Source organism: Salvelinus sp. IW2-2015, linkage group LG18 (genome assembly GCF_002910315.2).
Source record: "Salvelinus sp. IW2-2015 linkage group LG18, ASM291031v2, whole genome shotgun sequence".
Taxonomy (NCBI): Eukaryota; Metazoa; Chordata; class Actinopteri; order Salmoniformes; family Salmonidae; genus Salvelinus; species Salvelinus sp. IW2-2015.
This window is the reverse complement of record NC_036858.1, coordinates 28,570,957-28,586,014: the sequence shown is the minus strand read 5'-3', so window position 1 is coordinate 28,586,014 and position 15,058 is coordinate 28,570,957. Positions and strand designations below refer to the sequence as shown.

The 15,058-nt window shown below is 44.9% G+C and overlaps 1 protein-coding gene across 1 annotated transcript in view; it reads right to left on the bottom strand.

Moving 5' to 3' along the window:
• The window catches only part of dntt (deoxynucleotidyltransferase, terminal), a 157,971-nt gene that overhangs the window by 40,596 nt on the left and 102,317 nt on the right, over positions 1–15,058 (bottom strand). The gene's annotated exons all lie outside the window — the stretch shown is intronic.

Genomic DNA, 15,058 nt, shown 5'->3' with positions numbered 1-15,058 from the left:
CACACTGGGGAGAAAGGAGGAACATCAACACACTGGAGAAAGGGAGACACCATAAAACACTGGAGAAAGGAGCCACATCAACACACTGGAGAAAGGGGACACATCAACACAAAGTTGGAGAAAGGAGACACATTCAACACACTGGGAGAAAGGGGACACATCAACACACTGGGGAGAAAGGGACACAATCAACACACTGGAGAGAAGGAACACATCAAAATCACTGGAGAAAGGAGACACATCAACACACTGGGAGAAAAGAGACACGATCAAACACATCTGGGGAGAAAGGGGACACATTCAACACACTGGGAGAACAGGGGGACATATCAACAACACTGGGAGAAAGGAGAACACATCAAACACACTGGAGAAAGGAGACCCAGTGCAACACACTGAAGAAAAGGAGACACATCATACACAGCTGGAGAAGGAGACACATCAACACAGCTGGAGAAAAGGGGACACATCAAACACACTGGGAAAGGGAGACACATCAAACACACTGGGAGGAAAGGAGTCATAACACACTGGAGACAAGAGACAGACTTATCAACACACTGGGGAGAAAGGGAGACTGACATCAAACACTGGGAGAAAGGAGACTCACACACTGAGAAAGGAAGACAGACTTATCAAACAACGGAGAAAGGAGGACACAGTGCACACGACTGGAGAAAGAGAACATCAACACACTGGAGAAAGGAGACAACAAGGCAACACTGGAGGAAAGGAGACATCAAACACAGGCTGAGAAAGGAGACACATAACACCTGAGAAAGGGACACAATCCCACAACCTGGAAAAAACGAGACACATCAACACATCTGGAGAAATGGAGATCACACTCAACACACTGGAGAAAGAAGACACATCAAGTACAACTGGAGAAAGGGGACCATCAAACACTGGAGAAAAGGGAACAACACTCAACCACCACTGGAAGAGACGGAGACACATCAACACACCTGGGAGAAAGGAGACCAGCAATCAACACACTGGAGAACAGGGACACATAACACACTGGAGGAATGAGACACATCACACAACTGGAGAAAGGAGACACATCAACACACTGGAGAAATGAGACACGATGAGACAGCTGGCTGGATGACACACGCGAGAACATCAAGACACACTGAGACGAAAGGGGACACATCAACACACTGGAGGAAAGGTAAACACATCCACACAGCTGGAGAAATGGGACACATCAACACATAGGCCGCTCCTGGAGAATGGAGAGACAGAGCACAATCGAAAACACAGCACTGTGTAGAAAGGACACAGGCAACAACTTGGGAGAAAGGAGCACACATCAACACAGCTGCGAAGAAAGAGGAGACACAAATCAACCACTGGAGAAAGCGACGCCACATGCAACACACTGGACGAAAAGGCGGACACGATCAACACTCTGGAGAAAGGAGACAGACATATCAACACGACTGGAAGAAAAGACAGCGCAATCCAGCATTTGAGAAAAGAGGAGACAACATCAACACATCTGGAGAAACGCGAGAAACATCAAACCACGCACTCTCTGGAGAAAGGAGACCTCAATTCAACACACTGCGAAAGCAAAGGACACATAACACTGACATGATAAAAATACCCCGACCACGATCAACCACTGAATGAAAGGAGACAATCAACAACCACTCTGGTAGTAGAAGGGGAGACAACATGCAAACACACTGAGAAAGGCGGACAAGCATCTAGAACTACAGCTGAGATGTATAGGGAGACGCATCAACACACTGGGAAGGACACATCAAGCGACACTGGGGAGAGATGGAGACACATCACACACACCCTGGGGAGGAATGAGCACACCGGTGATGGTATGACGGACAGAAGATGGATTTAGTCCAGGACGACCCGGGGTTACCACCCCTACGTCTTCACGCTATAAGATGCCATGAGATTCCCTGTTAACGGGACCTCAGGAAAGAGTCTGGGACACCGTTTAACGCGTCCATTCCCGAAAGACACGATCACACGACAATGGAGAAAGAAGAACCCATCAACACCACAGAGGTGACGAAAGGGGGATCAGGGATCACCACACTGGAGAAAGGGAGGACAGCATCAACCACCAACTGGAGAACAAGAGGAGCACCACACGCACAAACACACTGGAGAAAGGGGCACACATGCAACCAACACTGGGGGGAGGAAAGGGGAGATGGTATCAACACACCTGGGAGGAAAAGATGGGGCACGCACACATCCAACACCACTCTGTGTTGAGGACGGAGGAGAAAAGACAGAATGTAAACACGGACTGAGAGCGATGATAAGGGACAGGGAGAACCATGGGTAGAAACAAGCACTCCTGGACGTGCACAGGAAGAGAGAGACCCTTTGCCATAGTACAGGGACACTCGAGGTGAGAAAGGAGACACGAGTCCAAGACACAACTGGAGGAGAAAAGGAACACATGTAAGCACGGCTGGAGAAAACGTGACCGTCACAGGGGAATCTATCAACACAACTGGAGAAAAAGGAGATCACATCAACAATAGCTGGATGGAAGAGGAGGGACCTCAACACAGGCAAGTTGAGGAGAACGCGCCGGTGTATCTCGCACACATCAATACAAGCACTGGAAGAAAGGGAGACACCCACCGGCCGCAAGCCAGGACAGGGGTCTGGCTCGTCGGGCAAGGAGACACCAGGGGGACACAACGCAACAAAATGGAGAAATATGCGGGAATCCACAACTACTGGAGGAAGGGACACATCAACAACCTGGAGCAAAGGAGACACATCAACACACCTGGAAGAACGGAGACACATCAAACACAGCTGGAGATATAGGGGGAAAACATAACACATCTGGGAGAAAGGAGACACACAACAACATCACTGGAGAAAGGGGACCGCATCAACGCCATGAGCTCCAGCGAGACAAGAAGACACATGCGAACACACTGGAGAAAGGAGAACACAGTCAACACACTCTGGAGAAAGAAGACAGCATCAACACAGCCCCCGTGGAGAAAGGAGAAGACATCGCGGGGGAAATGGTTTGATCCGGCAGCAGGTGATAGGGTCACTATGTGTGAATAAGGTTCCGCTGAGTGATAGGAAATAGCCAGGGCACCGGGGGGTTAACACGCCCTACTCTTAAATAAGTGCCATGGGATCTTTAAATAGACCATCAGAGAGCTCTATGAGTGTGAAGGGTGTGTTAACCGGGACTTTCGTGTTATTCTAATCGCTCCACCATTCCGAAATGCTACGAATAACACAATTTATCGTCAGTCTGGAGGAAAGGGACACATCAACACAGGCTGGAAAAGACAAATCTGTTTGCATCAACACACGGTGGAGGAAAGGAGGACATATCAGCAAACACACTGGGAGAACAGAGACACATCAACACACACTGGAGAAAAGGAGCCAATGCAACAAAATACCTTTGAGAGAAACGGACAGACCAACCTCCACTCGTCTTCAATAGTGTCTCCTCCTAACTAGGGAGAGCCAGGGTGAGGTAGATGGGGGTTTTTTTTTTTTCCCCCCCCCATGGGGCCCCAAAAGGGAAAAGGTTGAGGGGTTCCGGGACCGAGGTTCCTTGTATCCTGACCACGTGTGGACCAGGTTAGTATGAAAGACTGTATAATCGTCGCGCCCTACTCCCCGCCATGTCACCACACTGGATACTACATAGGCGGATCTGCTCTTGTAGGGAACTGTCGAATGGGGTCCCCTCCACCGCGTAGTTCACATAAAGTCCATACGAATTATAGTAAATTTTCTACCCCTCGTATTTACAGATCCGCGAGATGAGAGACGCAGCGGGTTGAGGGCCTCGCAAGTACTCGGGTCGGTACTGTGAGAGGAGGAACTTCAGATCGTACCGATACGACGTACCTGTTCACAGGGTACGGGGGGGCTCCACCCCGCCGGATAAAAGACGGATAAGGGGGGAGAAAAAAAAAAAAAAGAATCTGGCGCAGTTTATTTGGTACTGACACCTCCTCCGAAGGGAGGGGATATTTCCCGGTGGGGGATACTATTCAAATTGGACATTCAAAATCTCATCTAAGGAAATTCCATCGCATCCATCCGGGATCGCCCTGCGTTCCTCGCCCCTCCGGGTAGTCGTCCCCGAGAAGCTTCCGGCCGTCGGGACCGCAGCTGCGGGGCCCACGCGCGTCAGCGATTAGGTTGGTCGATACTGTCCACGACAATATACTGCCACTGAAAACGCGGTGACCTCCCCTCCGTTTCGAGGTAATGAAATGTTGCTACTTGTCATGACTTCAGATAGTTGTTCACTAAGCGCCAATCACGTAATGGATTTTCAGTACGCCTGGATGTTGGCGCGGTGGGCAGTACTGCGCGGTCGTCGTCGCCGGTCTAAGCTAGCTGCCGTACCTGATTCCCTTTTTTCACCGCTCCCCCGACCCCCCCCTCGCCCCCCCCACGCCCGGGCATGGGTCCTCCCTCGCCCCGCCCGTCCCCGCCCGCCTGGCCACCCCCTACTATTCCCTCCCGCCCCCGCCACACCGTCCTCTAGTTATTCGGATGTGGTTGATTGTGTTTTAGATGTGTGTGTCTCTAAGTATTTGTTTCAACCTGTTTCGACCTTCCTTGTTGGTGTTTTGGGAGGGGTCTTTTATTACTTTTTTTGTTTTTTATTGTTAACGGGTATGGCTTTTCGGGGACGATGTGCCGTACAATAGTTTGGGGCCAAGATAAATGTGTTTGGGGCGTGTTGCGGGGCTTTTGTAAAGAAAGAAGATAGATATTTTTTTTTTCTTGTTGTGTCGAATGAAGACGTTTTAACGTCGGGTGAGTGGATCTAATTTCGGATTTGTTGGGGATTTTCGGCTCTGTCCAGCTTTATTTAAACAGTGGTCTGTGGGTTGTTTTGCGCCTGTGTTTTGGCGTCACCCTTTTGTACCTGTTCCTGTTTTATGCTGTGGACATTAAAGCGTTTTGTCCCCGTAATACTTTTGCTCTCTCTGCGCCTGACTCTACACCCATCATTCACCTGACGTTACACACATATTATATATACACAATTTGTGACCATGGTGAGGTTTTGTCCATTCCATTTTAGATATAAAATACATGTAAACAATTAGGTAATAATTATACAGACACATATTATATATACACAATTTGTGACCATGGTGAGGTTTTGTCCATTCCATTTTAGATATAAAATACAAAACCTCACCATGGTCACAAATTGTGTATATACAATATGTGTCTGTATAATTATTACCTAATTGTTTACATGTATTTTATATCTAAAATGGAATGGACAAAACCTCACCATGGTCACAAATTGTGTATATAATATGTGTCTTTGTGTCTGTGTCTTTATTTCACAGTCCCAGCGATTCTGATTGGGAGCCTAGGTGCAAATCCCCACTGAAGCTGGTCCATCCAGCTGGACCCCTGCTGTTTCCGGCACCACACCTACCCCCGCCCGGCCATCAAGGGGTGGTAAGCCGGCGGCAAAGAAGCGGAGGAAGGGCAGCGTGGAACCGTCCAGAGCGTCCAGCGTGGGACCTGCCAGAGCGGAGGAGGACCGTTGGCACTCTGATCTTGAGGAGGATGTGGCCCCACCGTCTCCAGTTTTCCGACCAAAACGCCCAGTCGGCCCTCAATTGGACCTAACTTCAAAATACAGCCCCATGCAACTTTTCCAGTTGTTCTTCACCTAGGCAGTTGTTGATACCCTGGTGATGAACACAAATAAGTATGGCGCTAAGAAGCAGGAAGGCAAGACAGAGGCATGGAAGGACATTTCCATTTCAGATCTGTTTTGCTACCTTTCTATGGTCATCTACATGGGGCTGGTGAAGTTGAAAACCCTGAAACACTACTGGAAAACTGCACCCCTCTATCAACTGCCTTTCCCCTCAACGGTCATGTCTTGCAAGAGGTTTCTGACAATTTCATGGGCGCTTCACATCAGTGACCCAGAAGTTGATAAGGACAACGAGACGAAACGAGGCACGGCAGGGTTTGATAAGCTCTGGAAGATTAAACCTCTCTACCACGATATCGTTGAGGCARGCAAGACATATTTTCAGCCCGCCCAGAACCTTTCCATAGATGAGAGAATGGTAGCCTCAAAGGCCAGAATTGGCCTAAAACAGTACATGCGTAACAAACCTACAAAATGGGGTTACAAGCTGTTTGTTTTGGCCGATTCTGCGTGTGCATACACGTGCAATTTTTTTGTCTATGAGGGGAAGAACACTTGTGCGAGCGGTAAGGGACTCAGTTATGACTCTGTGATGCAGTTATTAGATTTCCAGCTGCTGGGGAAGGGCTACAAACTATTTGTAGACAACTTCTACACAAGCCCTACCCTGTTCAATGGTACAAAACTTTGTTTTATCATTTTATTGACATTGCTGTGGTGAATTCCTTCATCCTCCAGAAGGAAATGGCCAAGAACTGTGGACAGCCCCCCATCTCACAGCTAGCCTTTAGGGAGCAGCTCATCCAGGAGCTTGCTAACTACAGCAAGAACACTGTAGCACCTTCTGTCCCCTCTACCTCTATCCCTTCTGCTCCAACCAGCGGTACGCACATGCTGAAGTTCATCATTGCAGGCAGGGATGTGCCTCAGGGAAAAAGGGGCTCAGTAGGGCGGCTTCGTTGTGCCCTGTGCCATAAGAAGTCCCCTGTCACCTGCACCACCTGTGCTATGACCCTCTGTTTCACACCAGAGAGAGACTGCTATGGGATATGGCATCAGGWGCGCAACATTGTGTAGAGGACTGAGAGTCTTCACATGATTGAACATTGAAGTGTAAATAGTTACCCTTGTTATTTATTTTTTTTAAATATAAAAATAAAAAATCTTGAATTTTTCAAATATATATTTTTTGGGGTATGTTAGAATAATTGTTTTGTATATAGTTATTTGTATCGCCTCCATGCTCTGGACACTACGCTGACAGACACAGCAAACCTTCTTGCCACAGCTCGCATTGATGTGCCATCCTGGATGAGCTGCACTACCTGAGCCACTTGTGTGGGTTGTAGACTCCGTCTCATGCTACCACTAGAGTGAGAGCACCGCCAGCATTCAAAAGTGACCAAAACATCAGCCAATAAGCATAGGAACTGAGAGAGTGGTCTGTGGTCACCACCTGCAGAATCACTCCTTTATTGGGGTGTCTTGCTAATTGCCTATAATTTCCACCTTTTGTCTATTCCATTTGCACAACAGCATGTGAAATTTATTGTCAATCAGTGTTGCTTCCTAAGTGGACAGTTTGATTTCACAGAGGTGTGATTGACTTGGAGTTACATTGTGTTTTTAAGTGTTCCCTTTATTTTTTTGAGCAGTGTATGTTGATGGCAGATTTGCAATATGGCTTCAATGAACCAACTTCTTTAAACCCAATATTTTCCAAGACTCTAGCTCAAACATCATGAATGAGCTTTAAATGAATCAGTTTTCCTGGAACATCAATTTATACAAAAATAATTAGGACTCCAGAGTAGTACGTTTTTAGGCTATTCCCCTTCCTGAATTAATTTCCATGAATTAAGAATGATAGGCCTATCTTCTTATTTTCACAATGCGATGTGGCACATCGTATGTGTAAATGTGTGTCGTCTGCATTTGAGCTGCTCTTGTCTATTTTTATTCTGTATTGTGTACATTTTTATGTTGTGTGGACCCCAGGAAGAGAAGCTGCTGCTTTTGCAACAGCTAATGGGGATGCTAATAAAATAACAAATAACATTGACAACTCAAATCGCTTTGAAGAATATCCTTTTAATTAGCCTTCGTCTTACCTAATAAAAGCCTGTAACTGACATGACAAAATAATATCTTTACATTCAATATTGTTTAAACAATACACTTAATTGAAACTTAAATGATCAATTCCCAGAATCAATATAGGCTATGCCACACAGGTTTAAACTTTGTATGGCCTGCGTATGGTCTAAATCAGGGGTGTCAAACTCAAATACCCAGTGGGCCAAAATGTAAAACCTGAACAAAGTCGCGGGCCAACATTGAACAAATTAACCTTTTAATATGGACCCAAACAAGTTTTGCTTTAACATTGAATATGGAACAAGCATCGCTTATTACCATACAATATATAATTTAATAGTGGAGACATGCAAAATCGAATTTCAAATGAAAAAAACACATCAATGGCATTCATTTATTAAATAAATAAAATGTAAATAAAAATCGTATGCCTCTTTTCTATTTGCAGCCTTCTGATTTAAATACCCAAAATAAACTTTTTTTTTACTTTTTCCACTGGCTAATAATTTTACAAATAAAATGATAATAAATCAATCAACCATTCAAGCCCATGCCTTGTAGCAAGAAAAAGTGCACAAAGAAAACGTTAATTATTGCACACTGATCTAATCTTTTTCACGAACTCTCCCTCATTAAAGGGCCGGGCTGATTTTGCGATCTCTGCTGCCACTATATAACTAGCCTTTACAGCAGCCTCACTTTGTGATGTGGCTTTTTTGAACATATTCTGTTGTGAAACCAAACTTATTTTCATCTCCTCTACTTTCTGGCTCCTTTGAGTCATGTCCAGGTCCTTGTATTTGTCATGGTGTTTCGTTTCATAGTGTCGTTGTACTCCTTACTTACAGCCACGTTGACTCCACAAACAAGACAAACAGGTTTGTCTTTACATATGTAAACAGACATTCTGCCTCCCACTTGTCCAGAAAGCTCCTGTTTTCTGCCTTTCTTTTCGCCATTTTTGGGAAGGGATAGCGCGCTGACAGTTGTAGCGTCTATGTTGCTATGACTAGAGAGGGCGTTTCTGGGTCCTGTCCTGATTGGCGCGCGAAAACAACAGCAGAGCATTATGGGATTCGTAGTATTAGCGGTGAATGCGCTGTATAATACCGGCGGGCCAGCTCTAGTAGTAATTTGGTATTGTCTCGCGGGCCAATATAATCCGCGCCGAGGGGCCAAATTTGGCCCGCGGGCCAGAGTTTGACACCCATGGTCTAAATGAAAGAAATCCTGAATGAATGTAATAATGAACTGACATTGTTTACTTAATTATGGAAACAAATACTGGCTTGCACTTTTGCAGGCTGTATCCATGCACTGGGTTGTTGTCCTCCTTGTCTACAATGACTTGCGCAGCACCTGTTCCCACGATGGTGTATTCCAGCATTATAACCTTTATTTTTTATTTCTCCTGTTACATTAGCCATTTTTGAATGAACTAAGAGTCAGGGAAAATACATTTGTCAACATATTGTCAGGTGGTGGATTGGAGTTTTCTGGTGTGGATGATCAGGGGCCCGGAACATAATTACAAAAAATGGTATACTGCAAATTGACTACAAGAAGCTAAAAAATATATAATATATTACTAACATAATAATTTCAAACCTTGCTTATATTTGTATACTATCACATATAGAGTATTTCTGTATTATGCGTGGGAATACTATTATGCGTGGTGTTTAAAAAAAAATGTATGTCCAACAATTAAAATAAAATAAAACATATAATTTTTATTTTATTTTATTTATTTTTTTGCTCAGAAAATTTGGAGGGCCAATTGGGGAACCCTGGCCTTGGCTGTCTGTCTCACCACTTGCATAATAGAATTCGCAACTCAATTCAACACAAGCTCCTGGGTTTGTAAAAAATATTTGAACAGTCAAGCCTCTAGTGCTTTAGATAAGATATCGACTTCATTGTGCGTGTGTGTGTACTGTAAAAACTGCATAAACGATTCAGGCAATTCCTGAACTCATCTCTGAATTTAATTTATTCTGGGTCTATGGTATAGTATAAAGACTTTGCATAAGGTTACCAATTATGCAACAACAAAAAACTATTCATTTTTAAAACAACTTCCATCAAAACTTTGATTGCTGCTCAAGGACTTATGGGTTCAGTCATATTATGTGTTATTTACTTGGAAACAACATCTACTGTTTGTCCATCCAGATTGGGAGACTCACAATCTTTGGCACAGAAAACGGAAGAAAACTTCTTCAACCTAATGCTGAGCTACAGACATGATGTCGACGTCATAGTGCAAACAAATTGACAACCATGAAGTCTGAGGCAGATTTCATGCTGCCCAAGAAAGATAAATGAGCATCATTAAACTTTACACGGGGACGTCAGTCCGAGAAAAGTATTATCAGGAGCTGAACAAATACGGTTAGAGCGTTTGACCAGTAACTGAAAGGTTGCTGGTTCGAATACCGACAAAGTGAAGTAACTGAAAAGTCTGTTGATGTGCACTTGAGAAAGGCACTTGCTAGTCACCGTGCTTCTACATCTGCATTGATTGCTGTTTGGGGTTTTAGGCTGGGTTTCTGTATAGCACTTTGACATCGGCTGGTGTAAAAAGGGCTTTATAAATACATTTCATGATTTGATTGACTTAACCCTAATTTGCTCCAGGGACGCCGTACTACTATGGCTGACCCTGTAAAACAGTGGTCACCAACCGGTCGATCGCGATCTCCAAGGCATTCCTAGTCGATCACCAAACATTTCTGTAAAAATCCCAACAATAAAGCTTTGCATTCCTATTTATTTTATTCATTTCGCTCTGTTCGCGGTAGGTGCACTTGATTCAGCAGCCCTAGCGCAGGGAAGGCAAAGTGTTCCCATTTTGAACAATTTCATGTGTCTGAAGGTAAAACTTTGCCTACCCAGCAGGACCAGAGAACAAATCAAGTGCACCTATAGGCTGTGGTGTAAAGTATGACAATTGAGTATGTTTTACACCACTGCCTATAGGCCAACCACTGGCCAATCAAATAACTCAGATCACCGTGTGCACAGTTTCCTTGAGCCATAGACTGTAAAAATAAGCCTCGAAAGGACAGCAAAGTTGATACAATGAGATTTAAAATCTTGTAAAACCATACTAGAGCGACTCAACGAATACAGCAAACTGAGCAATCGGGGGAGAAGGGCCTTGGTTAGGGAGTTGACCAAGAACCCGATGGTCACTCTGACAGAGCTCTAGAGTTCTTCTGTAGAGATGGGATAACCTTCCAGAAGGACAACCATCTCCACAGCACTCCACCAATTAGGCCTTTCTGGTAGAGTGGCCAGACGGAGTAAATGGCACATGACAGCCCGCTTAGAGTTTGCCAAAAGGCACCTAAAGACTCTCAGACCATAAGAAACAAGATTCTCTTGTCTGATGAAACCAAGATTGAACTATTTGGCCTGAATGCCAAGCGTTATGTCTGGAGGAAACCTGGCACCATCCCGATGGTGAAGCATGGTGGTGAGAGCATGCAGTGGGGATGTTTTTCAGCAGCATGGACAGGGAGACTAGTCAGGATTGAGGCAAAGATGAATGGCGCAAAGTACAGAGAGATCCATGATGAAAACCTGCTTCAGAGCGCTCAGGACCTCAAACTGGGGCGAAGATTCACCTTCCAACAGGGCAATGACCCTAAGCACACAGCCAAGACAATGCAGGAGTGGCTTCGGGACAAGTCTCTGAATGTTCTTGAGTTGCCCAGCCAGAGCCTGGACTTGAACCCGATCAAACATCTCTGGAGAGACCTGAAAATAGCCGTGCAGCAACGCTCCCCATCCCACCTGACAAAGCTTAAGAGGATCTGCAGAGAAGAATGGGAGAAACTCCCCAAATACAGGTGTGCCGAGCTTGRAGCTTCATACCCAAGCAAGACTCAAAGCTGTAATCGCTGCCAAAGGTGCTTCAACAAAGTACTGAGTAAAGGGTCTGAATAGTTATGTAAATATGATATTTCAGTTTTTTATATATATATATAAATGATCAACAATGACTAAAAACCTGTTTTTGTTTTGTTTTGTGAGTAGATTACTGAATTTAATACATTTTAGAATAAGGCTGTCACCTATCAAAATGTGGAAAAAGTCAAGGGGTCTGAATACTTTCTGAATGCAGTGTAGGTAATTTAAGTGGAGATTGTCTTGTCTTTTCCTACTAGCACTGACTTTGCTAGGGAAAATGTACTTACTACGACTGTGATATGTGGTTGTCTCACCTAGCTATCTTAAGATGAATGCACTTACTGTACGTCGCTTTGGATAAAAGRGCATGCTGCATGACTAAAATGTAAATGTGAAATGTATACTAATACATTTTTTGCCAAAAACCTGGTTGCCTCTGCCAGAAAGCTGAAACATGTCCGAAAGGGGATATTCCAGCAAGAAAATAACCCCAAGCACACATCAAAATCCAAAGAAATGGTTAATTGACCACAAGAGATTATAAAAACATTAACGCTCCAAATCTCAAACGACCACTCATGATGCATAAAGGCACTCCACCCTCCTTTGTCCTCTCTCCTGTCTGTCTGTCACACCTCAGAGGTGTACATGTGACGCTCTGAGGGCACTGTGGTATGAGCCGCAAAATTAAACCCAGAGTCTTTCCTCCCCATCCTCTCCTGTCTTTCCTCTTCTTTCTGTGAAAGGCCTCTTTCCAGACAGTTTTCATCCTGTCTGCAAACAGTGCTTTTCAGCACCAGCTGGGGAGCATTAAAAAATGACGCTCCCCAAAGCCCAGTGCAATTGCTCCGGGTTTTGTCTACCCATCCGCTTCTCTGAGAATGGATGGAGCAATGGAGGGAGAGAGGGAGAGAGGAGGGAGGGGGAGGAAGATTAGTTGTGAACACTCCACATGCTACGACTGAAATCGGACAGGCAGTTCAACTCACTGCTGACTAGTGTTCCTGGAGGAAAGATGTGATACTGAATGTTACAACTGTAACAGATGTGACCTCAACAGAGAGGTCACATCTGGATTGTGACGCTGAGAATTTCCTCTAAATGTGTGACGTGTTGAGGGATAAGTGAAAAACGAGGTCGCATTGGGGAATTTAGGTCATGAAACACTTTCTTTTCAGAGTGATGCTAAGTTCATTACATGTTTCAATTGTCAATTCTAACACGAGCTTTGCATATTTGCAAGGCAAAATGTAGTGATGAGTTTCAGACATGCCTCTAACCTTGCATGAGGTACACCAGGCTTTGAACTCAGAAACAGCCCTGCTTCACTCTTGAAAAAAATAAGTGTTTAATAGTGTTCAAATATCAGGATATACAGTAGCCTAAATAAGAGGAAATGTAAACTCTCAATCAATTTACATTACATTTAGGTGAGAGAATATTAATTTCCCCACTGTATGACCGCACAAACATACACACACACACACATATTCACACCCATACAAACACTCAAAGACACTCACATACAATATATAATCACACTGTGTGCACATACAAAACATATGCAGCACACATTCATACTTACACACTAGCACATACAGTAGTGAAATACATTTGCATACACATTTGTATCAGACAAATACTCACATACCTTCCTTGACACACATGCACTCTCTCACACACACGTACTCCCACAGGTAAGGAATGTTAAGGGTACACCATGCAGTAGAGGGCTTTGTATAGGAGGTGCTGGACAGGTCACAGAGCCCTCCTCATTGTGGAGGGAGTCAGTTTGTCTGGGGCTTGATGAAATCCTCCACCTGTCCTCATTCATCAAGCCCTYAAAACATACTAATTATGCCACACCTTCAGCCTAACAGCAGAGGACAGACACTCAACCCAACTCCCTGCTCCCATGGAACACAGGCCCTCACATCACACCTCACTCACAGACTAGGCTAATGTATGCTTTAAATACAGCCGCAGTAGTACTATATTGATCTAAGGCCTTGGGACTTCTCTGCTGTCGTAATATGGACAACATACAGAATGACTGTAGCACTCCAACGATGTGATGTTTGTATAGGAAGTCCAGCTGCCCGCCAGGTATTGCTATTGTATTATGACACGCTGTCTCTGGAAGCTGTTGCGTTTCTTTCTCAAGGCTTTTCCCCTGGGCTTGTCCTTCCTTAATTGGGATAATTAGTGTGAGTTTAGTCATATCGTTTCCAAGCTATTCCGTATTACAGTGAGACAGAGCACGTCGTCATGTGCATCCATCCAGGAAGAGCTCTTTAAAGCAAACGACAAGATGGAAGTCCTCCAAATGACCGTGTTTGGTCTTCAATGGTCAGGTGGAGACGAGTAACCCCCCCTCTCTCTGAAACCCCCTCCCTCCTAATCAGCCCATTCCAATATCTCTCCGGTTTGTCCTGACATCAGTCAGACGCAGAGCATCGACTCTCTGGGGGGAAAAGATTGGTCAATTATGGCGGCTGCAAAGATAAAAGTGCCATTATCTGAGTGGTGGCGGCCATACGTTCATCCAATTAATGAGGGCTTTGCAACAGTGACGAGGACCAGACAGAGAGGGACCACTCCTCCCTGCCTAGAGCGAACAGAAGAACAGAAGGAATAGTCAACGATCTGTGGAGACGGAGGCAGCCCGGCGACTTAGAAAGTGAATTGATCTTCATTACCTTAATTATGGCTGTAATGTCGAGCTGTCAGCTGAAAAACGGGCCACACTGTTGAATGATATTGTCAGAACGTACCCTTTTAAGCGATCTGCTGACCTTGAAACTAGCAGTGAAACTGCAGTCTGTGCCAAAGTGAGCCTGGGTGAGGGAGGTTTGTGTGTACAGTGGGGCAAAATATCTCCTCGCCTCCATCCCTCGTTCTCCTGTCGGTGACATATCAGTAATTATGTTTAAGTCTAAATGTGTCCTCATTACAGCAGAGCAGCTCTTATTAACATGATCAGGACACACAAATTAGTAATTTCCCCCCAATCGACTCGGCACTACATGCCTATGTGTGTGTGTGTGTGTGTGTGTCGGGGTGTGTGGGTATGTTTTTGTGGTAGCATAATCTTCTCTAAAGCTTGGTGGAGCATGGTCACTAGAGTCTGCGTTTTGTTCACAGCTTTGGCCTTTAGTGATTAAACTGTGTGTGTGTGGTGTGTGTGTGTGTGTGTGTGTGTGTGTGTGTGTGTGTGTGTGTGTGTGTGTGTGTGTGTGTGTGTGTGTGTGTGTGTGTGTGTGTGTGTGTGTGTGTGTGTGTGTGTGTGTGTGTGTGTGTGAGTTTAAGAGAGTAACCAAAGGTCTCTGCTTTGTGTAAAGCTTGCACAGTGCCTGTTGGTGTGTG